General features: G+C 48.6%; 1 long non-coding RNA gene across 1 annotated transcript; it reads right to left on the bottom strand.

Annotated features, from left to right (window-relative positions):
* Positions 1-4,084: 4,084 nt before the first annotated feature.
* Positions 4,085-11,543, bottom strand: LOC309379704. Its single transcript, XR_014172611.1, has 2 exons — positions 11,444-11,543; positions 4,085-4,904 (listed from the first exon to the last, which is right to left on the bottom strand). It is a non-coding gene; the product is annotated as an uncharacterized lncRNA (long non-coding RNA).
* Between the last annotated feature and the right edge of the window lie 1,612 nt (positions 11,544-13,155).

The following is a 13,155-nucleotide window of genomic DNA, read 5'->3' as shown; positions in this document are numbered from 1 at the left end:
TCTTTCCGAAACACTGCATTTAGACATAATTGGCTGTCATATTTCATTATTCTTCTTATTATTGCTGTAAGAAGTGTTTACCCTGGTAGAGATATAGATACATTCCGTAGAATGCTGCAACATGACACACAGACGGGTTACTTTGAAGGAGAGAAGTCTATAAGATGGAAAGAGGATCGGCAGTGGAGGGAAACGCTTTCAGATCGCTAGGTGATAACGGCTGCAAAGGATGTCAATGGCAGGCAAAAAAGTGGTCAGAAGTGACAGAGGGGCTGTGGCGATTACACAGGGTCCCCGGACGTTTGACGGTCTATTGATCCCTGTGCCACCACTGTGATTGCTTTCCCACTGCCACCAACCTGTTTCTCTCAGGTACACACGGAGTCCAGACAGTTATTAACATTAACAAATAATCAAGTTTATTTTATAGGCATTAACAAGTTTATGGTTTCTGTCAATTTTTCTTGGCAGTTTCTTAATCTTAGTTCCTTTACTGACCTATACTATCTTATCTGACTCCACCTAACAGTTCCTCACTCTCTCAGAACACAACTCAACCAACCCACAGACTTATCCTCCCTCTTCCTTCTCCAACTCCCAACTCCCAACTGACTTTTCAACCACTCCAACTCTAACTCTAACTCCTCCCCTTGGGTTCCCACTGGCCAATCACAGCACACTCATTTAACCCTTTCCTTATGACCCATCTAGGAGGGCAAACACCACAGGGGCAGATAAACAGCAGGCGCGAACCTATGGACCTAGAAGGCTTAGAGAAAGAGAGGGGGTAGATGCCTCAGGGAAGGGTGTCATATATGTCAAAAGCCTGGATCGCCCAGAAAACACTTGGCAATTGAAGTGGGGTTACAGGGAACCAGGCAGAGGGCTTTCTCGGTAGTGGTGCCCTCCCTGTGGAACACCCTCCCATCAGATGTCAAGGAAATAAACAACTATCTGACTATTAGAAGACATCTGAAGGCAACCCTGTATTGGGAAGTTTTTAATGTTTGCTTTTTAAAAAACAAACAAACATTTTTTATTGAATTTTCAAATTATAACAACAAATTTTCCACAAATCTTAACTGAACAATTTATATATCCATATTTCTCCCCTCCCCCCTCTTTGGCCTCCCCCCGTATTTCCGTATTGATTTATGAAACAAATTCTATACCCTGTTGGTTTTACCTCTTATACAGTTGTGAAAGTTTAGTCAAAACCTGCCAATGGGTCCAAATCTTTATACAGTGGTACCTCGCAAGACGAATGCCTCGTAAGATGAAAAACTCACAAGACGAAAGAGTTTTTCGTTTTTTGAGTTGCTTCGCAAGACGAAAACGTCTTGCAAGTTTCTTTCCTTTTTCTTAAAACCGTTAATACCCAGGGTGCATTGCTTGAAGAGGTGCAGTTGCGAATTGACTTCGAGGAGCAACTCATAGCACGTGGTGTGGTAGCCTTTTTTGAGGTTTTTGAAGACTTTGGTGATTTTTGAAGCTTTCCCAAAACTTCTTTTGCAGCCATTTGGTAAGTTAAACTTTTAAAACTTTTTTTGGGGGGGTTGGATTTTGGGTTGGGGTGTTTTCTAGGAGGTTTGGTGCTTTTGAATTTTTTGGATGTGAAGCACTGATTTTTATTTTGGGGGGGGGGTTGTGCTGCCATGGGGCCCAAGAAGACTGCTGCTGCAGAGGCCGGCGAGAGGAAGGAGGAGAAGGTTACGCTGGAAATGAAGAAGGAGATCATCTGGAAGCACGATGGTGGAATGCGTGTGACAGACCTTGCCAGGGAGTACGGGAGGAATCCATCAACCATCGGGACCATCCTGAAGATGAGGGAGAAGATCCTTGCGACTGATGTAGCCAAGGGAGTCACCAGGATCGTGAAGAACCGCCCAGCTGTTCTGGAGGAGGTGGAGAAGTTGCTGCTCATCTGGTTAGAAGAGAAGCAGCGTGCAGGGGACACAGTGACTGAGGCCGTCATTTGTGAGAAAGCCAAGGCCTTGCACGCAGACCTCGTCCGGCAACAGCCAGGAACCTCAGGCGAGCCAGAAGTCTTCAAGGCAAGCAGAGGCTGGTTTAACCGGTTCAAGATGATATCTGGAATCCACAGCGTGGTCCGCAGAAGTGGAAAGATGTGCAGGCTTTTGCACAGCGGCACCACCCTGACAAGGACCTGACACGTGACCTTGCAAACACTTTTGATACAAGGGTCATGTGTCTTTCAGGGAGGTGCTGAAAAGGTGGATGAAGCAGCAGACCATGGACAGGTTCTTCAGCAAGAAGCAAAGAGTGGAAGAGGAACCTTCTTCGAGTTGTCCCCCAGAGTCTTAGAAAATGTACAGTACTGTACACTTTGGTGATTTTTAAACTTTTTTGACCATAGGAACGCATTGATTTTCAATGCATTCCTATGGGAATCCGTGCTTCGCAAGACGAAAAATTCGCAAGATGAAAAAACTCGCAGAACGAATTAATTTTGTCTTGCGAGGTACCACTGTACTGTCTTTTTGTAAAGTTTATAAATGGTTCCCACTCCTTTTTGAAATCGATGTTCTCTCTCTCTCATGTATCCTCTCTGTCAGCTTAGCCAGTTCTGCGTAGTCCATAAGCTTTACTTCCGTTTTTCCTTCGTTGGCGTTTTCTCTGTTTTCCATGCTGGTGATAATAAAATTCTTGCTGCTGTTGTTGCATACATAAACAATCTCTTAGAGGGTTCCCTCACTGTGAAAAGTGAGGTTGCAGGAAACCAGGCAGAGGGCCGTCTTGATAGTGGCATCCGCCCTGTGGAACGCCCATCAGATGTCAAGGAAATAAACAGCTACAATGGTACCTCTGGTTATGAACGGGATCCGTTCCGGAGGTCCGTTGGCAACATGAAAAGCCTGTAACCTGAAGCGCCGTATCTGCGCAGTTGCACGGCACGATTTGGCATGCGCTAAGCATGATTTAGCACTTCTGCGCATGCGCGAGCAGTGAAACCTGGAAGTAACCCTTTCCAGTACTTCCGGGTCGCCATGGGACGCAACCTGAAAAAATGTAACATGAAGCAAACATAACATGAGGTATGACTGTATCTGACTTTTATAAGACATCTGAAGGCAGCACTGTTTAGGGAAATTTTTAATGTTTGATGTTTTATCGTGTTTTTTGTGTTCTGTTGTGAGCCACCCAGAGTGGCTGGGGAAACCCAGCCAGATGGGCGGGGTGTAAATAAATTATTATTATTATTATTATTATTATTATTATTATTATTATTATTAGATAATTTCTTACGTATTTCATGTTATAAGGCATCCCCCCCATCCTCTTTTTATCTCTACAGAGCAATCCTAGTTATGATTACAGGTAAGTCCAATTAATTTCAATGAGGCTTACTCCATTGCAGGTAAGTGAGCATAGGATTGCAGCCTCCATGTTTTTATGCCAAGTAAAATCCGCTGAGAAGTCAGCTGCAGGCTTACTGGGGCAGCTACAGAAAAGACGCACATCAGCAGAGGGGGATATTAGTGAACAACAACAATGTTTCCTAGTACACCGTATTCCATGATTACTCTCGTTAGCCTTGTGAAAGGAAGGGAGAAAAAGAGAAAGAACATTTCTCCTATTCCGCTGGATTTGTGGTTTGATGAAAGCAACCCTGAGCTGGAACAAACAATACGTCAAAAATGATTATGCAACGTGAGATGAAGAAATATTTCTCCATTCCGTGCCAGGAAAGCTACAGGCAATTTGGGAAGTCACGTGTGTTTGCCCCCTGCCCCCTTTCAAGATGACTTTTAAAACACTGATTTTTGTATTTTTTTAAAAAAAAAATAGCACAAAGAGGAGCTCCTTTCGGAACTCAAGATGCAAAAGGAGGAAGCATCACATAGAACAACTTTCCCTGTCTTTATAAATGATGGTTTAACCACAACAACTGCATTCTTCTTCCCCCTTTTGCCCTGGTAGCAAAAGTGAAGCTGAAAGCAAAAAATAAAAGAAAATGGAAAAATACATCTCAATGGCCAGACTCGTATGCTAAGCTCACCAACGTCTTTATTTTTGAAAAAATTAACAATAATATTTATTTTCTTTTTTAAAAAAAAATCAAAATCCCACTAGGACATCAGATGGCCATTATACCAGCATGTTCTATTGGCAACAGGTGTCTGTTTTCCTTTCATACTTGGAGCCTCTGTTCCCTAATGTTTTGCCCACCGTGATGCCGGCGTCTGAACAGGAAAGATTAAACAGCACGTCTTGGGAGGAAAAACAAAAAGATGGCTGAGAATCAAAGGCTACCAGACAGCCCCGAACATGTTCTGAAAACAAAAGTGCATGAAATCAAACAGATACATGAGCAAAACATCAGTTATCTCCAAAGCTGTGAAAAATCCATATGTTTTGTCTATGTGGCCCTTAAACACATTGTTTTGCCTCTTGTCCACATGAATGGAAGAGGGAGGCAAGAGGGGCAGACTATACTTTGCCTTACACTGCTGAGTTTAAACAAAGCCTGAAATCTGTGGAAGAAACCCACAGTCGCTGCTTTTACCTCCAAGTCTGCTGTATAGCAAAACTATGACTGAAAACATCAGGCTGGGAGTAAAGTAAAACCCAAATTTCCTATGTCAACCAAACCTTTGTTTCTGAAGCCTTTGCAGAGATGCTGTCCTGGGTTTGGGGCATATGAAAGCATATGAATCATGTTCTTCTGGTCTCGTTATGCCTTCTGAATTTTGTGTCCATTTACTGGGACTCAGCTGTCCAATCTGCTAGAGACAGGGCTGGGAAAAAATTACTTCCAGTTTGTGTTCATTGCTACTTGAGACTGCAAAGACACTTGTTTTGGGACTTCCCTCCTCCATGAATTTACCCTCTTTTGTCCTCTTCTTCATATCCGAAGGGACTCTATTGATTCTTTTCCTCATCTAGATCATATGTGTCAGAGCCACCCGTCTGGTCCCAGCACACAAGAGACCCAATTCCAATCCGGTTTATTTACAGAAAGTCTTTATTGAAGATCATGGTTGCGTTTACATTCCATCTTTGTGACTCTACGTCTGTACCGTTAGATCGCTGAAGTACCCTCTGAATCTGTCCCGCCTCGGCACCAATTTAAGAGGCTTGTGCTGGACCACCTCTTCCTCTCCTTCCTTTTCCGCAGGGTCTTTCTGCCCCCCTGGGTTCCCCCTCGCCGGGACTCGCCCGAGGCTGAATCCTCTGACGCCTCCGCCCCCCTCCTTCTCGCTTTGGGGCTGGGCTCCTCCCCAGGGCTCTCCTCACTTCCGCGCGCCTCTACATTTGAACTTGGCGCGCGTACGTTGCTTCTGACCTTTCTCTCGACCGCTACACTGCTCCCGGTGCTACTCTCCACCCCTTCCGGCTGAGCGTCCTGCTCCGATTTTCTCCCCCTGTCTCCTTCACGCTCTGCTCCCTCTGACACCCTGGTAACTCCACCCCCTTCACTCCGTTCCGGCTGAGAAGCTGGCTCCTGTGTCCTACTCCTACTGAGGCTTCTCCCTTCGCTCCCCTGTTCCTCCCTGCTTCCCCCTTGGTCCCCCTTTGGTCTGACCAGGGGGGCTCCCTTCTGGGAGTCTTCTGACTCACTGGACAAACTCATGGACGATCTTTGGTCATCGTCATCCTCCTCCTCATCTCTCTGGGATTCTTCCCCCTCGCTCTCTGTCTCCTCCCCCATCTGCTCTTCTCTCCCTGAAACCCTGACATCCATCCCCCCCTCGAAGCCCCCCCTTCCCCCCTCCCGCTCGTCGGGTGCAGGTCGTGGAAGCTGCGGCTCTTCTGGTGTAGATTCGGGATACAGGTCGTCTACTTCAATGTCCTCTGCTGGCAGTTCTGTGTATGTGTATTCGAACCCGGGTTCTTCACCCAACGCGGTCTCAGTCTCTTCACCCTTTGCTACTTCGTCTGGTGCTGCCCGCCAAGGACCCATCATCCACCTCTTACGCCATTCCTCCTCTGGTTGCTCCTCCCACCAATAAGGGGTTTCCGTGTCCACCCCCGAGCACGATCCCCTGGGCGGGCTTGAATCTGGTGTTCCCTCCTCGGCGGAAGAAAAGCCCCTGAACGTGGCATCTGACAATGTGGGCGTGAAAAGCCAGTCATCAAAGTACTCAGCTGGCATGGGTCTATGTGGGAAAAGTGCATGGAACTCATCTTTCAAAAGGGGTTCGTCTAACGCGTAGCTTGGCACCCAACTATTGGCAGTGGCTGGGGTGCCCTCTCTGGCGAGAAAGTATTCAACTCCCTCTTCCCCCCATCTCGAGTCCAGTATCTCTGTGACCTCGTTGAGTGGTTCGGCCCTAGGCGACCCCCCCCTCTTGGGCGACTCTTTGCGCGGGTCTGGTACTGTTCCTGACTCTTGAAACCTGTGTGGGGCTTTGTAGGGAGTGAGCACCGACCTATGAAAGACCGGGTGCACTCTGGAGCCCTCTGGAAGGGCCAGGCGAAATGCTACAGGATTGATCCTACCCTCAACCTGGTTGGGTCCTAGCTGCCTGTGTTCTAGCTTCTTCTTGGCTAACGATCTGGCTGGCATCGCTTGGGCCGCTAACCATACCCAATCCCCCACCTGGATGTCCTCTCCCTCCCTTCTGTGCTTGTCCGCCTGCACCTTATAGGCCTGTTTGGCCAGTTCCAAATGTCTCCGCAGCTCCTCGTGCACCTCTTGCAACTCTGCTGCGAACTGGTCGGCCTCTTGAGGCACCTCCCCTCCCGGTGCCATAAGTCTCGGAAAGGTTCTGGGATGACGGCCATTGTTCGCGAAGAACGGTGTCACCCCGGTCGATGCGTGCTTCGTGTTGTTGTAGGCAAACTCAGCCATCGGCAGGTAGTCCACCCACGCTGCGGGCCGCTGATTGGCGTAACACCTCAGGTACTGCTGCATGATCGCGGTGACCCTCTCTGCTTGGCCGTTGGTCTGCGGATGTCTCGCCGACGCTAGGTTGATCTTGACATGCAGGATACCCAGAAGCTTCTGCCAGAAGTTGGAAACAAATTGGCGCCCCCTGTCGGACAGGACGGACTGCGGTAGTCCATGCACTCTGAACACGTGGTCGATGAAGAGTTTGGCGGTCTGTTCTGCCGTCGCCACCTTGGCACAAGGAATGAAGTGCGCCATCTTGGTGAACAAGTCCACAACCACCAGTACCGCCGTCTTGCCCCTGGAGCTGGGTAGGTCAGTAACAAAGTCCAGTGCTACCCTCTCCCACGGCTGCTGCGGCGTTTCCAGCGGTTCCAACAATCCTGCCGGCTTCTGGTGTACTGGTTTGGACCTCTGACAGGTGTCACACCTGGCGACGTAATCCGCCACCTCTCCCCGCATCTGGGGCCACCAAAAGTCCCTGGCCACTAATTCTAGTGTCTTCTCCTTGCCGAAGTGGCCCGCACTGGGAGCGTCGTGCAATTGCTGCAGAACCTTTGCGCGCAGTTCGTCGTTAGGCACATAAAGGGCACCCTTGCGAGTTAAGAGTCCGTCCCGCAACTGGAACTCATCGCCGCTTTGCGACCCGTTGCGTAGCTCCTCCATCTTGGACTGTGCAAATTGATCCACTTGCAACGCGCGTCGCACTGCGTCCAGGTCGACTGTGATGGCAGCGCACGCCCACGCCTGCGGTGCGAAAATGTGCTTCGCTGCAATTGGTGTCGTCTCCTCCAGGTATTGCGGTTTCCTGGATAGTGCGTCTGCTATAACATTTGAGTCCCCCGGGATGTATTCTATTTTAAAGTCGAAATCCGCAAAGAATTCTGCCCAGCGCATGTGTCTTTGGGTCTGCAGCTTTGCCGTTCGCCAATACTCTAAGTTCTTGTGATCCGTGCGGACCTGCACTGTGTGCTTGGCTCCTATGAGGAAGTGCCGCCACGCTTTGAAAGCCGCATGAATGGCCAACAGCTCCCTGTCCCATATGGTGTAGTTCCTCTCCGTCTTGCTGAGCTTCCGGGAGTAGAAGGCGCCCGGCCTCCAATTGCCTTGCGGATCCTCCTGCAGAAGGACGGCTCCCACCGCTCTGTCTGACGCGTCGGTTTCCACCCTCATGGGCCTGCCGGGATTCACGTGTAGTAGCTGCTCCTCGGAGGCGAAGAGGCTTTTAAGCTTCCGAAATGAGCGCTCTGCCTGTTCCGTCCAAGCGAACTTCTTCTTCTTGGAACTGAGGGTGTCCGTGATTGCTGCCGTCTCCTTTGCAAAACCTCTGATGAATTTGCGATAAAAATTGGCAAATCCGATGAATCTCTGGACCTCCTTCTGATTGCGTGGGCTTTTCCAGTCCAACACCGCTTGGACCTTGACTCTGTCCATAGCCAGCCCTTCGTCGGATAGCTTGTAGCCAAGGAAGTCCACCTCCGTCACATCAAACTGGCATTTCTCCAACTTGGCGTACAGCCTGTGCTCCTTCAACCTCTGTAGGACTTCCTTTACATCCTTCTCGTGAGCTTCCGGCGATTCCGAGAAGATCAGGATGTCGTCGAGAAAACATACACACTTCTTGTAGAGGAGTCCCGCCAACACGTGATGCATAAATGCTTGGAAAACGTGGCTGCCATTTTGGAGACCGAACGGCATAACTCTGTATTCATACGTGCCTAGAGGCGTGAACATGGCAGTCTTCCACTCATCGCCCTTCCGGATGCGGATGAGATTGTACGCTCCACGCAAATCCAACTTGGTGAAGATCTTACCCTTCCTAACGGTCGCTAGGAGGTCGTCAATCCTGGGCATGGGGAAGGCCTTGGGCTTAGTCAGCCTGTTGATGAACCGGTAGTCCACAACCAGTCTTTTTTGGGGCGTGTCCTTCTTCTTCACAAAGAAAACAGGACTGCCTCCCACTGCTTTGGATTCCCGGATGAACCCACGCTGCAGATTATGCTCTATGAAGTCCCTGAGCTCTTGCATCTCGTCCTCAGACATGGAATACAGCTTTGCAGTTGGCAGCTGCGCCCCCGGCACCAGGTCGATCGCACAGTCGTAAGGCCTGTGAGGCGGCAACTGGTCAGCTTCTTTCTCGCAGAAAACCTCCAAGAATCCTTTGTACTTGTGAGGCACTGCCTGCACCATGCCCAGTTGCAGCTGCTGCTCGGCCCCCTCCTCCTGATTGGTTTGGATGCAATGCTGAGCACAATACGATGAGCAGAAGGTGATTTGCCGCTGGTACCATGCTACAGCGGGACTATGCCTCTCCAGCCAACTCATGCCCAACACAATGGGCGTGTCTGACAGGTGGGTGACATTGAAGCTAATGACTTCTCGATGATTTCCAATTTGCATCACCATGGGAGGCGTCTGCTGCACAACTTGCCCTCCCAGCAATTTTCTGCCGTCCACTGTGACCACATTCAGAGGCGTCGTTGCAGGCAGGAGTGCTATGCTATGCTGCTTGACAAATTGTATTCCCACAAAATCCGCATTGCTTCCCGAATCGATCGTGATGGGAACCTCCAGGGATTGTCCATTTGGCAGCTGAAGGGTTGCAGTGAGTTGCACTGCTGGCTTGGGTGGCAAAGGGTCTGTGCGTTGCAAGGATGCTGGGGACTGTTCTACAGATCCGCCTGGCTGAGCCTCAGTAGCTCCGCTTCCAGCCAGGCACTGTCGTTTCCCTGAGGCTGCTCTCTGTGCACCACTTCCGCTGCCACTGTTGCTAGAGCTGCAGTGTGCTTTTGGAGCCTCTGGGGGCACTCCTTGGCCATATGCTGTGCACTGTCACAGATGTAACATTTCCTGGTCCCTCTAGGAGGCTTCGCCTTCACTGCACCGGAAACAGGGGCTCTGGATGGTGTCTGAGCCCTAGCACCACCAATTTCCATCGGCTCTTCTCCTTGCCTCCCCAAGGGCGAAGGGTGCGTCCGGCTGAAGTCCCTGGGGACAAAAGGGGGGGTTCTCGCTGGTGCACGCACCTGGGGTCCCTCCCCCTCGTGCCACGGACGCCCCTCATGTCGTATTCCAATAGCCAAAGCCCGTTGCACTAGGTCTTCTAGGGTTTGGGGTCTATCTCCCCTGGCGATCTCATTCTTGACGGGGGGGGCTAAGACCTTCCCAGAAAAGATCTCTGGCGGGTTTACTATCCTTCTCCCAGCCCAATGCAGTCAGTAATGCAAAGAATTTAGAATGATATTGACGTACAGTGGCTTTGCCTTGCCGCAGTCCGTGCATCTGCTTGCGAGCAATATCCACATCCACAGAGGACTGGAAACAAGCATCCATCGCTTTAATAAACTCATCAGAATCGCGGCGGGCAGGGCCATCTTCGCGCCACAAATTGCGCAGCCAAGTCCTGGCCTCCCCATGCAGATGCGAAATTATGAACCCCACTCTCTCCTCCTCATCTTTAAAATCATGACGGAGCAAATGCAGTGCATACACGACGTCTGCCCTGAAGTTAGTGTAGTCTTCTAGGTTGCCATTAAAGTGCGTAACTAGGGCGCCCCCCCGCCGTCCAAGTGCAACGCCCTCCGATCTGGACCCCGGAACCCCTGCCCTGCTTGCCTGCTCCCACCTTGTTCGCAGGTCCTGGCAAGTCTTGTCCAGTTCGTCATTCTTCTTCTGCGATGCAATGACTGCAGCTGTGAGTTCGGTAACCTGATTCCTCAGCGTAAGCAGCTGTTCCTCCGCGCTCATGGCTGCTCCCGTTGGTGAGCTTTGCAAAAAAAATTTTTTGCGTTCTGTGGAGGGTACTTACTGTCAGAGCCACCCGTCTGGTCCCAGCTCACAAGAGACCCAATTCCAATCCGGTTTATTTACAGAAAGTCTTTATTGAAGATCATGGTTGCGTTTACATTCCATCTTTGTGACTCTACGTCTGTACCGTTAGATCGCTGAAGTACCCTCTGAATCTGTCCCGCCTCGGCACCAATTTAAGAGGCTTGTGCTGGACCACCTCTTCCTCTCCTTCCTTTTCCGCAGGGTCTTTCTGCCCCCCTGGGTTCCCCCTCGCCGGGACTCGCCCGAGGCTGAATCCTCTGACGCCTCCGCCCCCCTCCTTCTCGCTTTGGGGCCGGGCTCCTCCCCAGGGCTCTCCTCACTTCCGCGCGCCTCTACATTTGAACTTGGCGCGCGTACGTTGCTTCTGACCTTTCTCTCGACCGCTACACTGCTCCCGGTGCTACTTTCCACCCCTTCCGGCTGAGCGTCCTGCTCCGATTTTCTCCCCCTGTCTCCTTCACGCTCTGCTCCCTCTGACACCCTGGTAACTCCACCCCCTTCACTCCGTTCCGGCTGAGAAGCTGGCTCCTGTGTCCTACTCCTACTGAGGCTTCTCCCTTCGCTCCCCTGTTCCTCCCTGCTTCCCCCTTGGTCCCCCTTTGGTCTGACCAGGGGGGCTCCCTTCTGGGAGTCTTCTGACTCACTGGACAAACTCATGGACGATCTTTGGTCATCGTCATCCTCCTCCTCATCTCTCTGGGATTCTTCCCCCTCGCTCTCTGTCTCCTCCCCCATCTACTCTTCTCTCCCTGAAACCCTGACAATATGCATTTTAGAAACTGCAAGTTTTTTACAGTAACCCCGCTAATGTTTTAATTTGTTTACAATTTGTTTGTAATAAATATTCAATAAATGCTTTCCATTCCTTGATAGAAAGTCTGTTGTCTTGATTTCTTATTCGTCCGGTAAGTTTTGCCATTTCTGCATAGTCCATTAATTTCTGCAACTATTATTCTTTTATCGGGACTTCCTTTTCTTTCCATTTTTGGGTGAATATCATTCTTACAGCAGTGGTTGAATACGTAAATAAATTTCCATATTGTTTTGGTAACTCTGATCCCATAATTCCCAAGAGAAAAGCTTCTGTTTCTTTTCTTTCACAAATGTTAACTTAAACACCTTTTTCAATTCATTATATATCATTTCCCAATAAACTTTAACCTTAATACAAGGCCACCACATATGGAGAAAGGTACCTTCTTTCCTTTTGTATTTCCAGAACATATTCAATTTTGATTTATACATTTTTGCCAATCTACTTGGTGTTAGATACCATCTGTACAACATTTGAATATAGTTTTCTCTTAAACCATAACATGCTGCAAATTTTATGTCCATGTTCCACAGTCTTTCCCATACCTCCATTTCTGTGATAACCAATATCTATTGCCCAATGTATCATTGAAGATTTCACTTGTTCAACTTTTGTCTTCCATTCTTTTAGTTTCTTTGTTGTTGTTTTTCTTTTGTCATGAATGAAAATTGTAAATAAATTTATTTTTAAAAATATATGACACTTGTTTGGGAATAGAGATGGGGCAGAGGTTCGACTCAGTTCGCATTGAAAGGCAAACAGATTTTTGCCGGAACTGAATCACAGCAGTCTTCAAAATGTGGCACTTTTCCAAATTTTCAAACACAGCCCTCCAGTCAAGTAATGTTCAGAAAAATGCATGTGCAAGGTTAAAACAGTGCATAAGAACCCACATGTTAATGAAAATAACATATGGCAATGCATTGTATTCAGGAAAATTGCTCTGGGAACTTGTGTCTGTGAGGCAAAATGGCATGTATTATGAGAATGACTTTTTTTAAAAAATGAACAAACTGATGCTGAAATGAGGAGAACTGAAAATAGGATTTGAAAAATGAAGATTCGAGAGAAATCGAAACTAACAGATTCACTCATCCGTTTCTGGGAATCAGTTGCATAGGCTGGCTGCAAACAGCACTTCTAGCTACAGGGTTGTTTGTTTGTTTGTTGTTGTATTGGTATCAAATTTTTACCAAACTTTAAAAAAAATACATATAAATTCCAAATTTTGTACATTTCTCTTTAAACTTTGACTTTCCTCCTTTTCCTCCATGCTGTTCTCAGTCGTGTGCCATTTACATGCTGCAATCTAATAAACATTTTCCCTAAAACTTATTCTTTTGTCTCCTATATTATCATGCTCATATTTCAAATCCTGCTCGCGATTTCGTCTGATTGTGATCCCCACTCCCAGATGTTCCCAAAAGGGCTTCTATTCTTCCATAGTAGTCCTCCATGTTGCTTTCTTATTTTTCTGTAAGTTTCGCTTAGTCCATAGGGATGCGGGTGGCACTGTGGGTTAAACCACAGAGCCTAGGACTTGCTGATCAGAAGATCGGTGGTTCGAATCCCCGCAACTGGGTGAGCTCTCGTTGCTCGGTCCCTGCTCCTGCCAACCTAGCAGTTCGAAAGCACATCAAAGAGCAAGTAGATA

Source organism: Podarcis melisellensis, assembly GCF_964234715.1.
Source record: "Podarcis melisellensis genome assembly, chromosome: 10".
NCBI lineage: Eukaryota > Metazoa > Chordata > Lepidosauria > Squamata > Lacertidae > Podarcis > Podarcis melisellensis.
Note: the sequence above shows the minus strand (reverse complement) of the source record. Positions and strands in the feature narration are given on the sequence as shown.